The 14,913-nt window shown below is 36.8% G+C and overlaps 1 protein-coding gene across 1 annotated transcript in view; it reads left to right on the top strand.

Annotated features, from left to right (window-relative positions):
- The window catches only part of LOC143171933 (NAD(P) transhydrogenase, mitochondrial-like), a 180,603-nt gene extending 166,432 nt beyond the window's left edge, over nucleotides 1-14,171 (top strand). The window contains exon 23 of the mRNA XM_076361118.1: nucleotides 13,823-14,171. The gene's annotated coding sequence lies outside the window, so the exon portion shown is untranslated. The remainder of the gene's footprint in view (nucleotides 1-13,822) is intronic.
- Nucleotides 14,172-14,913: the final 742 nt, after the last annotated feature.

Below are 14,913 nucleotides of genomic sequence, written 5' to 3'. Positions count from 1 at the left end.
AATTTGTAAATAGCACTTCCAACGTTTTCTGAAATGCCCTGCTACTTGGGAGTTACTGTAGTTGCCTTCCCTTCTGCAGGCTAAGAAAAAAGGCAGTGCCCCGCTTTCTTTTGCACCTGTCGTGGGAGCAGCGAGGACGTGGAGAGAGGTTGGGCAAGGTGTAGAGGAAGAAAATGGAATAGGCCTGATGAGACTAGAAAAGTAGCAAGAAATCTAAAATTGCAAGTACAGCCGATCAAGACAAGCACAGATCTACTCTAATACCTACAAGGTGATGCAAGCCTGGTGACTGTGCAGCTTCCTCTCTCCCCGCCATATAGTCAGAGTTGCATCTGCTCCTACTTGAGCTCATAAGTCAGGTTGTTCCCTCTAAGTCAGCTCTTCCATCTATCACATCACCTGTTTACTTGGGATTTTGGGGAGCAGTGGAAGATTTGATCTTAATGAATTAAGTAGAATTTTTCCACTGGGAAATGGTTTCCTCTCTTATGGCTACAAGTGGATTCAAGTAGTAATAATAATAATGCTATGTGCATGAAGAGCTTGACTTTTCTCTAATTAGAGTCTCATGCTCATCAGAGCTTTGAGAAATTTTATAACCTGTTGTATGTGTGATGCTTTATAAACAGAGTTTATCTTCAGTGATTACATGATGCAAGGAAACAGATGTGGTTTATAAACAGTTTTAACACTTTTGAAGGGAGCAAAATACTTTGAACAACACAATGAAAATATCAGCAATTACAAGTCCAAGCCAATGCACTAAATTAACATCATTTTGTTCTCTGTGTGAAAAATAAGAGGCCTGATTCTGAAGCAACTTATTTAAATATTTCACTAGTGTAACTCTCTTGACCTTAAGAGAATTGCATGAGATTCATACCTGAGCAAAATATGCTCAGAGTTGAATAATATTTTTACTTGTGTGATGAGAAAGACTAGGGGAGACAAAACTCTTTATGAAGCTGATACATTTTTCAGGCATCTTAGGACAAGCAGCAAAATTTAAAAGCAGAGATGTTTATTATAATGTTTCCAATCTTATGTTGCAGGGTCCTACCAAAAGGCTTTGAAACTGTCAACATGGCCCCTTATAAGTTTATTACTTGCCTATGAACTGACATGTGTTTTAGATTTGTTAGAGGAAGTTTTCTAATGTACACTTTCAGTGTTTCTCTACTGTAAACAACTCCTAAATACAGAAAGTTGTACTGTGAGCCAAGCTGGACTTTTACTGGTCACCAGGGTCAACTGCAGAACCAAGTCTGACCTCCAATCTCTGACTCCAATTAGTCACAGAACTAATTTATTTTTCATTTTCCAGGCCATTTGTCTTCTTGGAAACCACAGTGACTTATATGATTCCAAGAGTTGCACTTGGAAAAAATTATTGTAGTGTGTTTGTCTGTATTTAGTTTTAACATGTGTTCATACCAGTGATTTATACATTATAAAAGGTGCTAGTTTATTTGAATTAGAAGACTTGGTGGCTCTGTTAGTGTTTGTGTCTGGAATATGTTCTTTTCAGGATGAATGTGGTTTGATTTTGATCTTTTTATGGTTTCCTAAGCATAGGTACATAGATAAACTGGAGCACATGTCAGGTTGTCGTGTTTTAGCTATTTGGTCAAATTTTCTACTGCTCTATATTGTGAACAGCACTGCAGGAATTTTTTAAAAATGCAGTTTCTATGAATTTGCGCTAAAGTTAAATGTGACTGTTCAGTGAAAAAAGTTTTCTTTGCACCTATTGGAGTTACAATAGCCATATGATTTCCAGAATTTAGCAAATCATAGGCTGTGGTATACCAGCAGCATTTTTTCACCACTGAAGAAGAATTACATTTCCTTTGTGGTACAGTACTATGTACACACAATTACTATGAACAATAACTAGAATTATGCACATTGCTCATCATGAAGTAGGGTAAATAATAATCTCTAAATCTCTTTCTAGAGTTTTAGATTTTTTAGATTTTAGATTTAGATTTTAGATAATATAGGTAATATAGATAATATATGCATACACACATGAAAGGCAAAAATCAAAGTTAGCAGTGGAAATTTAGACAATGATAACTAGGAAGAATAAAATCTTCAGAAAGAGATAGTTGCTAGAGTATGCTCAGTAGCACTTCAAATTTCAAGATGTCCCAGGGACTGGCATCTTGCCTCCATACTGTTTCTTCTAGGTAGCTTGCACTCAGCCTGAGGCCCAAGCAGGTGTCACAGGTCAGGGGAACCCACAGCATGTCCCTGTAGTCTAGACATAGCCTCACTCTTCTTCAGCTGAAACAGCTGTGCCACTACAGCCTGGTCTTAGGATAAGCTATCTTGTAGCAAGAAAGGATTAGGTTGGGAATCATGCCTCTTTCTGAAAACACTCTGTCCTTGAGTCCTTCTTACAGCTATGGTGTCCTGGCCTTTTTGAAGGTTAAATTTGCAAGTGCACAATTTCTCCCTTCCTGATTACAAATCCATTGCTCTGATACAAAAGCACATGCACTAGCACAGTGTTTTTCATAAATCTATGAAAAAATATGATTTGAAACAATATCTTCTGGAATGGTAGCAATTTATATATTAATTCTATTTGTGTCAAGCTATTTAAGTTGGGTTTTTTTGTTTTCTAGTGCTAATCTTGGAACACAATGTCCAGGGAGACAGACAACGGAAGAATTTTGAGGTTGATTTCTAAAAGCATCCCAATTTCTTTGTTGGTAACATCTGTGGGATTTTTTTGGAAGCCGTATGGAATGCACTTTTTACAGTTTTCCAGTGAAACGTCCGGCATGGGCATTCTCAGAGCCCTTATATTCTGTCTAGATTAGCAGCTAAACCTTCTCCCACTAGAGCTTCAGCTGGTAGATGACATGTTGCATCATATCACTTTAAATGACTTTAGCAATCATTGTATGAAAAACACACAGTACTGCTTATGTTTTCTTGAGACAAATGAAGAAAAAATAAAAGTTATTTGTACACAGTAGCAAGTCAGTGGGAAGATGAGACCTTGGATTTTTTCAGATGAGCAGTGGAAACAGGCTAATTATAAGCTGACAGTGGAAAAATAGCTTATATGATTTAATGCTTTAGATATTCTGCAGAAAGTGGAGGCTCAGAATCTCACTGGTGATCTAGCTGTTTTAAAGGGGCCCTTGAGAGACTTATTTTCCATAGTGCAGGCACTGTGGTAGTCTGCTGTAAAGATGTCTTTGGGGATCCTTCTGGAAGTCCTGTTGTGAGAGGCAAACTAGAATGGAGCTGAGACCAAGGAGCCTGCTGTGGTATGACTGCACTGTGCAGCACTGGAGAGTCTAGGAGACTCTGAGGCCAATAGGGAAATCCTGGTGCCTGATACACCTGTCCTGAGGTGCGAGTAAAAGGTAATGTCTGAGAGGTCTTGAGTCATCAAAGTAGGTCTGGAGGAGCTTGCTCATCTCACTTCCCGCCTTGCAAGTTGTGCTATAGCCTGCCTGTGCAATGTGTATGCATATGACACATATCCATCTACATCCATTGAGAGTATATCTCAGTTTACTAGACTTAAAAACATAAACTAACAACCCTAAAGCTAATATGTAAAGTCTATTGGAAGTCTAAATAAGCAGGAAAATGTATGAGTGGAAGCTATAGAAAACAAAACATAGAGCGTTTTCAGAGATAATGATAAGGAAAAATAATGAGACATATTGTTAGTCTCTGACTCCAAGAGACAATTTGGGAAGAAAAAGCTCATGAATGGCTCAGGATGTTTAAAATTCTAGATTCACTGTACTAGAAAATTGGTACTTTATGCAAAAATCAGTGTAAGAAAGTAAAACGTCATATGGGTTTCCTTTTCAAAGTAGAGCCACGCCCAAGCATTGCATGAAGGACTAAAGACTTCAGATGAAAGATTTGGAAAATTCTTTTTTTTTTCTGTAACACAGCAGAGAAATTTCTAGAAAACAACTTCTGGATAATAAGAATAAGATCATTGTCAATGCTTTTTCCTGGGATATACTCCTAAAAATCTAATTAAAAGGTTTTGCTGTTTCCACCTTCAGATCTTCAGTTGTGGAAGAGATAATCAAAGCATCACATTCTTTATTTCTAATGCCTTTGACATATGTCCCTTCACTCCATAAATGCCTGTATCTGTAAGTTGAGCTTCAATGTCCAAGGTGTGAAGCCTGCTTTCTTTGCTTTAAGTTTCACCCAGAATTGTTTGTTTGTTTGCTTGCTTTTTCCATTCTTGCTATTATTATTAGCACACTTTGTGAGGTCCGTGCAGTGCAAGATATAGAGAGAAGAAATCTTTGGCTGATTCCTAAAGATGCTGACCACCTGTTTTGCCACAAACATAAAAGGAAACGTAGGGATTCGTCATGCTTCCGATAATAATGACTCACTCATTTTATGCCATTTGCTAGATTGCTGAATATTTCCAGTCATTTCCTACAGTTATGGTCAGTCAATCAATGTAAAAGAGGAGGAAAATAGTAAAGAGAAAAAAAGAATGAGCAATAAAGGGACCATAAAGAAAAGTTCAAATCAAAGGAAAAAAAAAAAGGAAACAAAAGGAGAAAAGAAAAAAAAAAACAATCCAAAGAAGAAGAAGGAAAGAATCAGAAGCTTGGGGGGAGGTTTTCAGAACAAGCAATATGTGGAGGAGAGAGAACCATTATATACAGAATTTGGAAATGCATACTAGGCAGACGTACAGCTTTGGCTTAATAGCAAGAGAGCCTGAGGCCTGCAGTGTTGGATTCATATACCTCCCATATTGCTCAAAACTCAGACCCTGAATTTACTAAGTCAATCTGCATTTAATATTTAAGTTATCGAGACTGCAACAATGAATCCTCTTATTCTCAAACCAGACACAGGGCTGTGGCACAGCTCTGTTCCCACTTAGCAAGGGAGTGCAGTCATGGGCCTAGTTTCAGTCCACATTGGGATGAGATCAAGTCACTAAGTCTGGAATGATATTTTAGCTCATCTGTTCCTCAGTTCTGGATCATTTATATCCAAGTTTTTAGTTTGTGTTCTGTCATCTTTTGTCTGTCCATTGCCCCTCTGATTATTGATATTAAGTCTGAGGATTGGGCTGGGTTGGGTTTGGGTTGGGTTGCATCCATACTCGCTTCCATTGTTGACAAATCATTTCTCTCCCAAAACAGATGGAAATATTTGTTTACTACAGTCTTATGACAGGAATCTTACAGAAAATAAATTATTTTTACTTTAGAGTGAAAGCATCAGAAAAGCCTGTGCCAGTAGGAAGGAGAGTAGACGTCAATAAATGAAAAACCTTCACGTTACTTCCAAATAATGGTGCCACATTAAAAATCCACAGGGAGGTGGACTGCTTGTAATAGGTTTTTTTTCACCTTGAAAAAAAATACCTTTTTCCATAGTTTCCATTCACAACTTCATTTTTTCCCAAAGCATCTTTTACAGTTGATTTTCTTATTCCTGTGCACCAAAATGAGGATCTTGGATTGAAGGAGGGTTCAAAACTACTTTAAAACTTATTTTGCAATAGTTTCTTGGACTGATCATCAGCCACAGAAAAAATGCATCAGTAGCTAAGCCTTGTTGCTTATTCTATGGTGCAGAAAGGGCTGTGATTAAAGCTGTTCTTGTTATAAAATGGTGCACTTACAATTGAAGGAAACAATTTTGCTCATATTCAGTAGAGCTGCTAACTTAGTTCTTCTCTGTAATTTACATTTTTTTCTCAAAGCTGGTGGAGCATTTCTGAATAGCAGACCTAAGGTAGTATCCCTGTAGATAATAACTGGGCTAGGGAGAATTATGTAGTAGAAAGATTCCTCGGAGACACATATGTGGGTTGTTGTTAAACTGGATTTGTTACTTAGAGGGTAAGCTACCAGTTGTTATGTTTTCTGTTAACTCACAGGGCTGTTGTTTTCTGAGCAAAGAAATCTTTATTTGCATTTACCATTAGTCTCTGAAATAAAACAATTCCAGTTACTTACTACTCTTGTTGCTGCTGGCACGAAAACTACTTTTACAAGCCATACAAGTAAGTATAATAGTAATGTCTTCCTGAGGCTTGCTGTTCAACACACCTTTACCTTATTTAACACTGGGGCAATGCCGATTGCGACCACCCATTCTTGGAAATATAAAGGACCAGCACAAATTGGAAAAATGTTGACTGTTGAATCATCGTGTGGAATATTCAGTTCCAGTTCCTCAGGGCAACACTTACAGCAACCCACACGGGATGCTGGGTCGCAGAGAGAAGCTCTGAGCCTGTCTGCGGCCCTGATTCAGGAAAACATTTTGATTTAGAAATGGTGCTTAAGCATATTCTAATAGTTAGCGTGTATTTTAAAGCCTTTTGACTTCAGTGGCTTTTAGACACAATCATAAGGTCTCTTGTGGGCTAAGGTCTAAGCCAGTAGACACCATCTTTCTCTGAAGAATTTTATGAAGCTTATGTGACCCTCTGCCAGCCTTTCCCAGCTGCTTATTTTAAGTTACTTTGTCTTACTGACACTTCTGCAGTGACATAAAAGTTACTACTGTGCTTTCAATTGTGCAGATATAAAAGTGTTACAATTAATTTATACCCTGTAGGAAGGCAAATAAGCTTACTGAAATAAAAGGATCCCTATTAGCTGGATATCAATACAGCTTTTGGTTAAAATAATCCCATTCATCTGAAAAGCTATCTCAGGAAAAAATGTGTGTGTAGACCCAGCAAGGCCTTGGTTTCAAGCAGAAATTATGAGGTCACTTAATTGGATTCATAGACTTTTCACTCCTGCTGGGAATTTAATAAAAAGCACCCTTCTCTGGTTTAGCTTTCTGGTATTTTTAATAGGTTCCAGCTCTAGAATAATTAGCAACTCTCATATTACTTAATAGGTTATCAGGATATGAAGCTACTGACAATTCTGACAATGTGTATTAGTGAATCTAGCATTCAGGTATTTAAATTTGGTCTGTTAGATGTAATACATGGATAAAACAAAATATTGGGCAGGAAGAAATCAGTGGATTAATATGCCAGTGCCACATTTAATAATTAAGGCTATTTGGAAGGAATTTATTGTTAACATAAAGTAATCCAAAGAAGGTAAGAGTGATGCTCTTTCCTGTGCAGAAAAGCAACCACTGTCTCACAAAGTCACATAGGATCTGTCTTAGTCAGAAAAGCTGCATTAACTTTTGGAAGAGGTTTTTGTAGTATTTCAAGCCCTTTTCATAGCATGGTTTATAAACAGACTTTACTGGGGTTCTGATTTTCCTTGTGGATATAAATTTCTTCTATGAGACGACTATGTCCATTCCAGATGCAAGATCTGTGAAATTCAAAATCCGGGATTTCTGTGAATATTTCTTGGTCTAGCTAAATGAGGATTATATACAAAACAGCAGCACAGTAATATATTCTTGTAAGCACTCCCAGACTTCAGCAATAACCAAGAAGTCTACCAAAACGCCCATGCAGCTCTTTTCCAGAGAAAGTCAAAGAGATGAAGCACTCGGCAAGGTCTGGAAAAGTCCTGGACATTTACATGAGGTTTGAGAGCTTCAGAGTTACACCTGCTAAAGCTAACACATTTTGAAAGAACTCAGTGTCATGTTTTGATGCATAAACCATTGTCAAAGACTAGGATTCAAGATGAAAGCTAACATGACAGATGATTATCCAACACCTGCCTATGTTGAAATTCTTACACCTTTCTCTGGTATTTACATCTGGTATTTACAACTATTACAGATAAGGTATTAACCTCTAAGTCTGAATGGCAGAACAACTGAATGGCAGATGTTGGGATTGCTTTGAGATGGTTTATAATGATTATGCTTTTCAAAAGTATTTCCCATGCTAGGAGGTGTGAATGTGCAGGTAGAGAAAAAAGTGTGTTACTTGGCTATTCTGTTGATTTTTGAGATTCATCTAACGCCCTTTATTACAGGTATTTATTATGGGTATTGGGTCTTTTTCTTTGACTAACTGAGATAATGCCATAAAGAATAATATTTGTCATGGAATCATGCCACAAAGCTTGGTTTTGATTATGAGGGGAAAATATATATTCTGCAAGTTATTGGGGTTTCCTTTTGCTTTTTCTTCTTGGCATAATTGTACAATTTTATGTATCTATGTGACTGTAATATATGTATCCTTGACTTTTTTATGAAAAGCAATTAGAAGTAGTGAAAAGACAGTAAAACAAATATAGAAAAAACACCCAACCACCCAAGTCACTAAATCATATTGAATTCCAAAGTGGGACTTAAAATTGGAATGTTTTAAACATGCAATCATCTTCCTAAAGGGGAGACCATGCATGTGATAACACTGCTGGGATCACTCCAAGAGGAAAGGAACCCTACGTTCTTGCTGATGGTTTTTATGTTTCTCTGACTAAAGAGACCATAGCGTGGGGCAGAAATACCATGTAGCTAGAGAGCTCCAGGTAATGGTGAAGAGGTACTAATGCTGTGGTGGGAAATCTTGATGAATGGATTGCAGTTCGTATAATTTCATAAGTCAGAGTTTACGTCAGTGGCAAAGACTCAAGAACATATATGCTTTGTGTTTCACGACTAAAGGATACACATTGCACATTTTGCTTATGTATCAGTTCTGCCAATCTTATTTTGTCCATGAATAAAAGGGTCTTTTGTCCAAGATTAAAAGGCAGCAGGAGACAATGAGGTATTTTATTATTCTCTCAGCACCTTAGTTCTCCCCCTGTATTTCCAAGGGAACAATTCACGTGGAACAAACATGTGCAAAGAACACAAGATCCACATAAAAGGGCACCAAGCATCCTGTTTGTGAATAGTTGTCATGTAGTTGCAGCCAGCTGCCAGCATGTAATGATGATTTATGCTTTGGCTACCATTTGCTTGGCTTACTTGTGACTGGCTCTTAATCCTGCCTAGATGGAACGATTGGGCTGCTTTCAAAAGAAATGGCACTTGAAATGGAGCAGTTGTTAATGCTTTTCCTAATCCGTCCATCAGCTGAAGAGCTCTAATCAATCTGGTTCTAACACTGATGAACAAAACTCACAGATAGCATAGGAGGAGGCAGCTACAAGGTGCATATTTGGGCTCAGGGAGCAGCAGCCACGCCAGGTAGTCATGCTGATTTCTCTGTTGTGCTTACAGCAGCTTTGATTAAGAGAGAATTTGAGAAAGACGCTTTACCTTGCCAAAGACTACAGAGAAAAAGGAAAATTCTGGTGAAGAGGATGTGTCATTGGTAATCTAGGCTGGGGAACAATGAAATTTTGACTGTTTGCATGAGGCCTCTGCTTAAATGGTCAAAAATAGTTACATGTAATTACCAAGTTTTCAGCTGAATAATTTGGCAGGGTTATGAAACGTGTAGGTGCTTTCCATTGCCTCGTGGTCTTTGTGCTTGTGAAGGGTGAGAAACGCTTAAACTGAAACAGTCTTGATGTATGGGTTCTCTGCTGGACCAGTATTTTTAACTTAGTTTCCAAAGGTCAATTACTTTTGAGTTGGGAAGTTTTCTAATTAATTCCTAGCCAACATGGCTTCTCAGCTTACAAAAGCAAGCAAACAAAACAGGGACAACAAAAACCTTCCTAAGGGGAGTGTTACAAATTAAAAAAAACCCCAAACCCCAACCCTTTAAAATGTCTTATAAAGTTCAAGTGTTGTTTCTGTGAGTAAAAGGCCTTGGGTAAGACACATTCTATCCATGCAGCAGAGCAACAGAGTATGTCTTATTACTATTACTGAACTCTGTGACCCATACATAAAGTACCTAGAATACAGTACCAGGCAATCTGACCTAAAAATAACATCTACAGTACGTATAATACATTTTAACTGTGATCTGGAAATGTATGGAGAAAAAAGACCTATGCTCCTTTTTTTTTAATTTTTTTTTAGCATGGATAATATAAGAATTCCTCAGAGTTGAAAATTATGATTTTAAAGGCTTCAAGATGTCTCACTAGATTTTTCTTCCTGGACATAAGCCAAACAACATGAGTGGTTCTGTTTTTTAAGTGTATATAACCTCCATTTCCTTAGGCTTTTTAATTCCCCCCTTTCCCATCATTTTTAAGTAAAAAGTGCAAAATCTTCCTCTCCCTTCTGTCCCAAAAATAATTATAAAAAAGAATAGCTCCAAATATCCCAGCTCAGCTTCCTATTAAATTTAAATGGAAAGTTATAAAAAAAATCAATATAGCATCATTATTTTCAGACAGGATTCTAGGTTGAATGTAGCAAATTTGTAGAATTTCATGCACGTGTGTTTGTCTTCGGTGAACAATTTTAGTGGGTAGAAGTGTCTGCTTTATATGTAGTTTATATGTTCTTTGAATTCTCTTTCCATAAACCATTGACTGACCACATAATGGTGAACCTCGAAGTCACCATTTCTTGGGCTAGGTCTCATTCTGTGTTAAGCAAAGCATGGAAAGAGCCAGTCCAGTTTGGAGTTTAGGAAGAAATTCCATAAAAAAATTCATTCACATAAATTTTTATGAATAGGAATTACTGTAAGACTATTTTAAGTTTCCTTTTTTCAGCATGGGAAGACCCCAAGTAACAGGTCTAATTAAGCCCCCACAGAAAAACCATTTATGATTTTCTCAGTTGAGAATATGCAAGAATTCTAATGATTTGGGGAGGATTTTTTTTTCCAGTTGCAAGTGAAACTATTTCTTTGAGGAACTCTGAAAACTTGTGTCATTTGCAGTGATTTTCAAGTCAGCTACCTTCACCAGCATCCACTTAACTACAGGGAATTTTTATGAAAAAAGTAGAACAAAATATGCAAGCACTGCTGTACTTCTTTGGAAATGGCTTATATAAAGCAACCTAGATTTGTCATTCAAGATTCTCTCCTGGGTGCCTTCTTGCAATGTGCAAGACTAGTGAAGCATTGTGAGAAGTCAAGGTAGACACCACGTATAATATTTACTCACTAGACTAATTCAGTAATCATAATTCCTTCATACATCAACAATAAACTGGAGAAAGAATAAGCTATCTGTGTTAAGCCTACGGTTAAATACATAAAAAAATACTGCTTAAAGGAAGGGTGAAATAAAAACAGCAAGCAACACTGAGCGAAAACTCAGTATTAAAAGCTAAGCAAAATTAGTGTATGTACAGGAGTGGCAAGATAGACTCAGACATAGATAAGTCTGATTTTTTTCCCAAAAAAATTAATTAAAAACTTGGTCAAAAATATGTTTTGGTACTGTGCTCAATTGTTGCAATTTTAAAGAAGACCACTGTGAAAAGCTTAAAATGCTGAGTTACAGCTCTCATCCCCTTTTCCAGCTGAAAAAAATAAGGAAAACCAGAAAAATTATTTTTCCACTTTTTCTTTCCTTTTTTAAAAATTCTTTCTATTCCCAAAAGAATTATTAAAAAAATATGAGAGGAAATATCATGGCTCAGTTTTGTATAAGTTTAATAAGAAAGTTATAGAATGATTTTAATATAGTATAATTGTTTTCTGATCAATTTCTAGACTGACAGTATAAGATAACACATAATTTGAAAATTTAAAACACAGTCTCTTTTGTTGGAAATAACATGAAAAAATTCAGATAAAACAAATATTTTATGTATACTTTAAAAACGTAAAATGTTGAGCAACACTCTATAACTTCTTTATAATCTTCAACTTTGTTAAGATTTGGAAGTAAAGACAGGAGGAATAGAAGGTAATAGTTGGAGAAGAAAATGTTCTATTGAAGTAAGTGGCAGAACTCATGATAACTTCAGTTGTACTGGAGCTAAAGTATAAATCATTGTTTGGTTTTTAGACATCTGAAGAGAAAAAAACATCATTTCAGATCATACAAAATAAATTACTCTTTTCAGCAAGCCAAAGATATATAGGTGTATTTTCAAGTTTAAAAAAAAAAATCAAACATCAATGCATCATTAATTCAGATAATACAATAAATGCATAAATTGAAATATGTCATCTATTTTAGATTTTTATTTTTTGTTAATGGAGAATGAAAGTTAACCAAAATACCCACGAAAATCAGCATATAGTCCATGGAAGTTTGATTTCTTCTTTTTTATTTGATGACAGATATTTTAAGACTCTTCTTTCCTAGAACTCCATGTTCAAAAGCTTTTTTTTTCCCCTTGTGTTTTTAGTTGTTTCTTTGATTTCTGGACAAAGAGCTGTTTGAATTTCCTGGTGGCTTGGTGGTAGAATGTTCCAGGGTTTTATAAGGCTGGTTTGTTTTCTTGGGACGTAACAAGCCCTTTCAGACTTGAAATCATGGACAGCTTGAATGGCCAAAAAGCAATTAATTACCTCAAGATGAGGTCTTTTTCACTAGCATTTAAAATTTTAGCAAATAGAGCTAATTAACTTTCATCTTGCTGTCAAACCAGTTGAACCTAGGCGCTAATTTAGGCTCTTAAACTAAATAATTGTTCTTGTTGATTGCTTCTGACTAGACATACAAGAGAAGTAAATTTGTCCTGGGAGTAATTACTCTTATGATCACTAGATTCAGAGTCATTCACTTGCATTCAGTAGGTAGTCTTGATGTAGTCCTGGGGAAATTAGGGTCTACTAAAGGCTGGCACTGCTGAAAGTGAGCAAGTGTGATAGAATATGTGGCAGGATGATCTGGAAGTGTGGAGCTCACGTGACTTTATGTAAGTTCTCCAAGTACATCTCCCTTGCTTTGGGTGAAACATCTATAATGTACTGGCACAGAGGAATAGTACCAAATACCTGTATGTGAGATACTTAACAGCAGATCTAAAAATAAGAGAAAGAATAGAAAGAACTGGCTTTTATAAAAGGGCATCTTTCATTTTAAGGATGGTTATGTCCTACCAATCCTTATTCACCTGAGTTAGAGGGTGAAATTAATGGAAGATAAATAGTTTTTAATGTGAAAAAATTGGTGCCAAAATGGTCTAAGTTGAGAAATGAGACTGCTCAAAGCTGGTCATTTTTTAGACTAAAATAAATATTCATCATTACATTGCTGAGATCAGTGAGGTTCTTAACTTCATTTCCATGTGTTACACTTGCTGTAATATGCCTGAAATAAGGGCCTGATTCTGCAAGCTGGAGAAAATCCTACCATGAAGTAGGTATTGCCATCTAGTATGTGACATTGTGTGGGGAATGAAGAGCCCTAGTTTTCCTACAGAGCTTTGCCTTTGATCTAGTCAACATCCTTGGGTAAAGTCCTTTAGCCCTTCAAGCCATTATTTTTTTTCCACACTTTGCCAATGTGTTCAGTTCCTTCTTAGGTGTTTAAACTGCTAATAGGGCAATGGGGTGTATGAGGCATGGGGATTCACCATGCTTTACATAGTTTAAGCACAAATATATGGAGCCTTGCAACAGCAGCAACAGTATTAGTGAATGTAATGAGCACTATTTGTTACATTTGGTAGTATATATATAACAAACTGGACAATCCAGTTTTGTTGAGTCTAGCAGGAATACTTATACATGTGAGTTTGCAGGATTATAGTTCAAGTCTGTAGAGCCAGTAAGTCTGATTGCAAAATATAAAACAAACATGTGGCCAGAATCCCCTATCCACATTGGCTATGCAGTAAGCTACTTAAAAGGTTTTCAACAATTATTTGTGTTAGAGATGGCTTTTAAAATGCATTGTTCTCCTTTTAGTGTTTAAGTGCTTCAGATATCCCTTGGACAAGTGCAGATAATTAATTAAAGCAAAGATTTCCCAGAGTCTCGTGAAAGCACACTTGTCAGGCAATCTTTACTATTATTTTAATCTCCATTGTTTCACAGATTGTTTATGTTAATCATCTTCTGCCCTTTTTACTGTTCCAGGCAATTTTGCGGCAGAATTGAAAGTGGAGGAGGCTGAGACAGACAGCATGAGGCGTGACAGCCGCTCGAGCTCTCCTAGCCTGTGTATGGTTTTATGTGCTTCTAATTATCAATGTGTGGGAGTTTTGTCAAAAAAGCTGGGCGTGGTTCCTTTTGTTCTTCTGTGTCTGTTGTGGTTTATATTTTAAATGGGACACAAATGTGATTTATCGTGCAGTTAGGGAAAATTGGTCTTTTCCAGGCAACACAAACATGAGCAGGAGAAAGAGTGCACGTGAACAGCATGTTCCTCTCAGTGGAGAAGAAACACTCCAGTAAAACTCACAGAGATGGAGGAGAGTAAACAACATGTGAGAAGTCCTATTCAAAAAAAGGAGAAAAATGTCAATGGCTTACTTCCACTGCATCTAAAAATACAAGGCAGAGCTGTGAGAGATCAAAGATAACAATCTTTGGGCAGAATCACACTGAAGTGTGAGAAGCACCATGACAGCATGGAAAGTGCTGTATACTCACCAGCAAAACATGCACCATAACACCAGGGGTTGCCTTCTGGCGAGCCCAACGCTGGGTAGCACAGCTCAAAGCAATCCTGCATGAAGATTCACATGGGGTCCTATCCTGCCCCCCAATAATGTGGAAAAATTGTTTCCAGACTTGCAGTCACTTATCAGCCCATAAGAGAGGAGGACACAGTACTGTGACAGGGATGAAAATCTCATGGATAAACTGTGTGACCTGGGAAAGGTAAAGTATAAGAGAAACATGCCTATTCCTTTTAAAAATATCACTACATAAACAGACAGAAGATTCTTATGATTTATTCCTCATCACAATGGGCTACTAATGAAGTACACTTCACATTTAATGTAATGACATTAAAGTATAAAGTATATAAAGAATAAAATAAAATATATTTGAGGGCTTGTTCTTTATACAACTGCTGTTTCCTGATATATACTCTCAGAACAACCGAAAAAAATTACAAGGAAAACTAATAGAACACACTGCTTTTTCCTTCTCTAATTAAATGGGAGATTATTTTGGACTAAGGCACAGCATCTGAATTGCAAGCTTTTAGTGCAGAGGTG

This window comes from Aptenodytes patagonicus, chromosome W, assembly GCF_965638725.1.
Source record: "Aptenodytes patagonicus chromosome W, bAptPat1.pri.cur, whole genome shotgun sequence".
Taxonomy (NCBI): Eukaryota; Metazoa; Chordata; class Aves; order Sphenisciformes; family Spheniscidae; genus Aptenodytes; species Aptenodytes patagonicus.
Note: the sequence above shows the minus strand (reverse complement) of the source record. Positions and strands in the feature narration are given on the sequence as shown.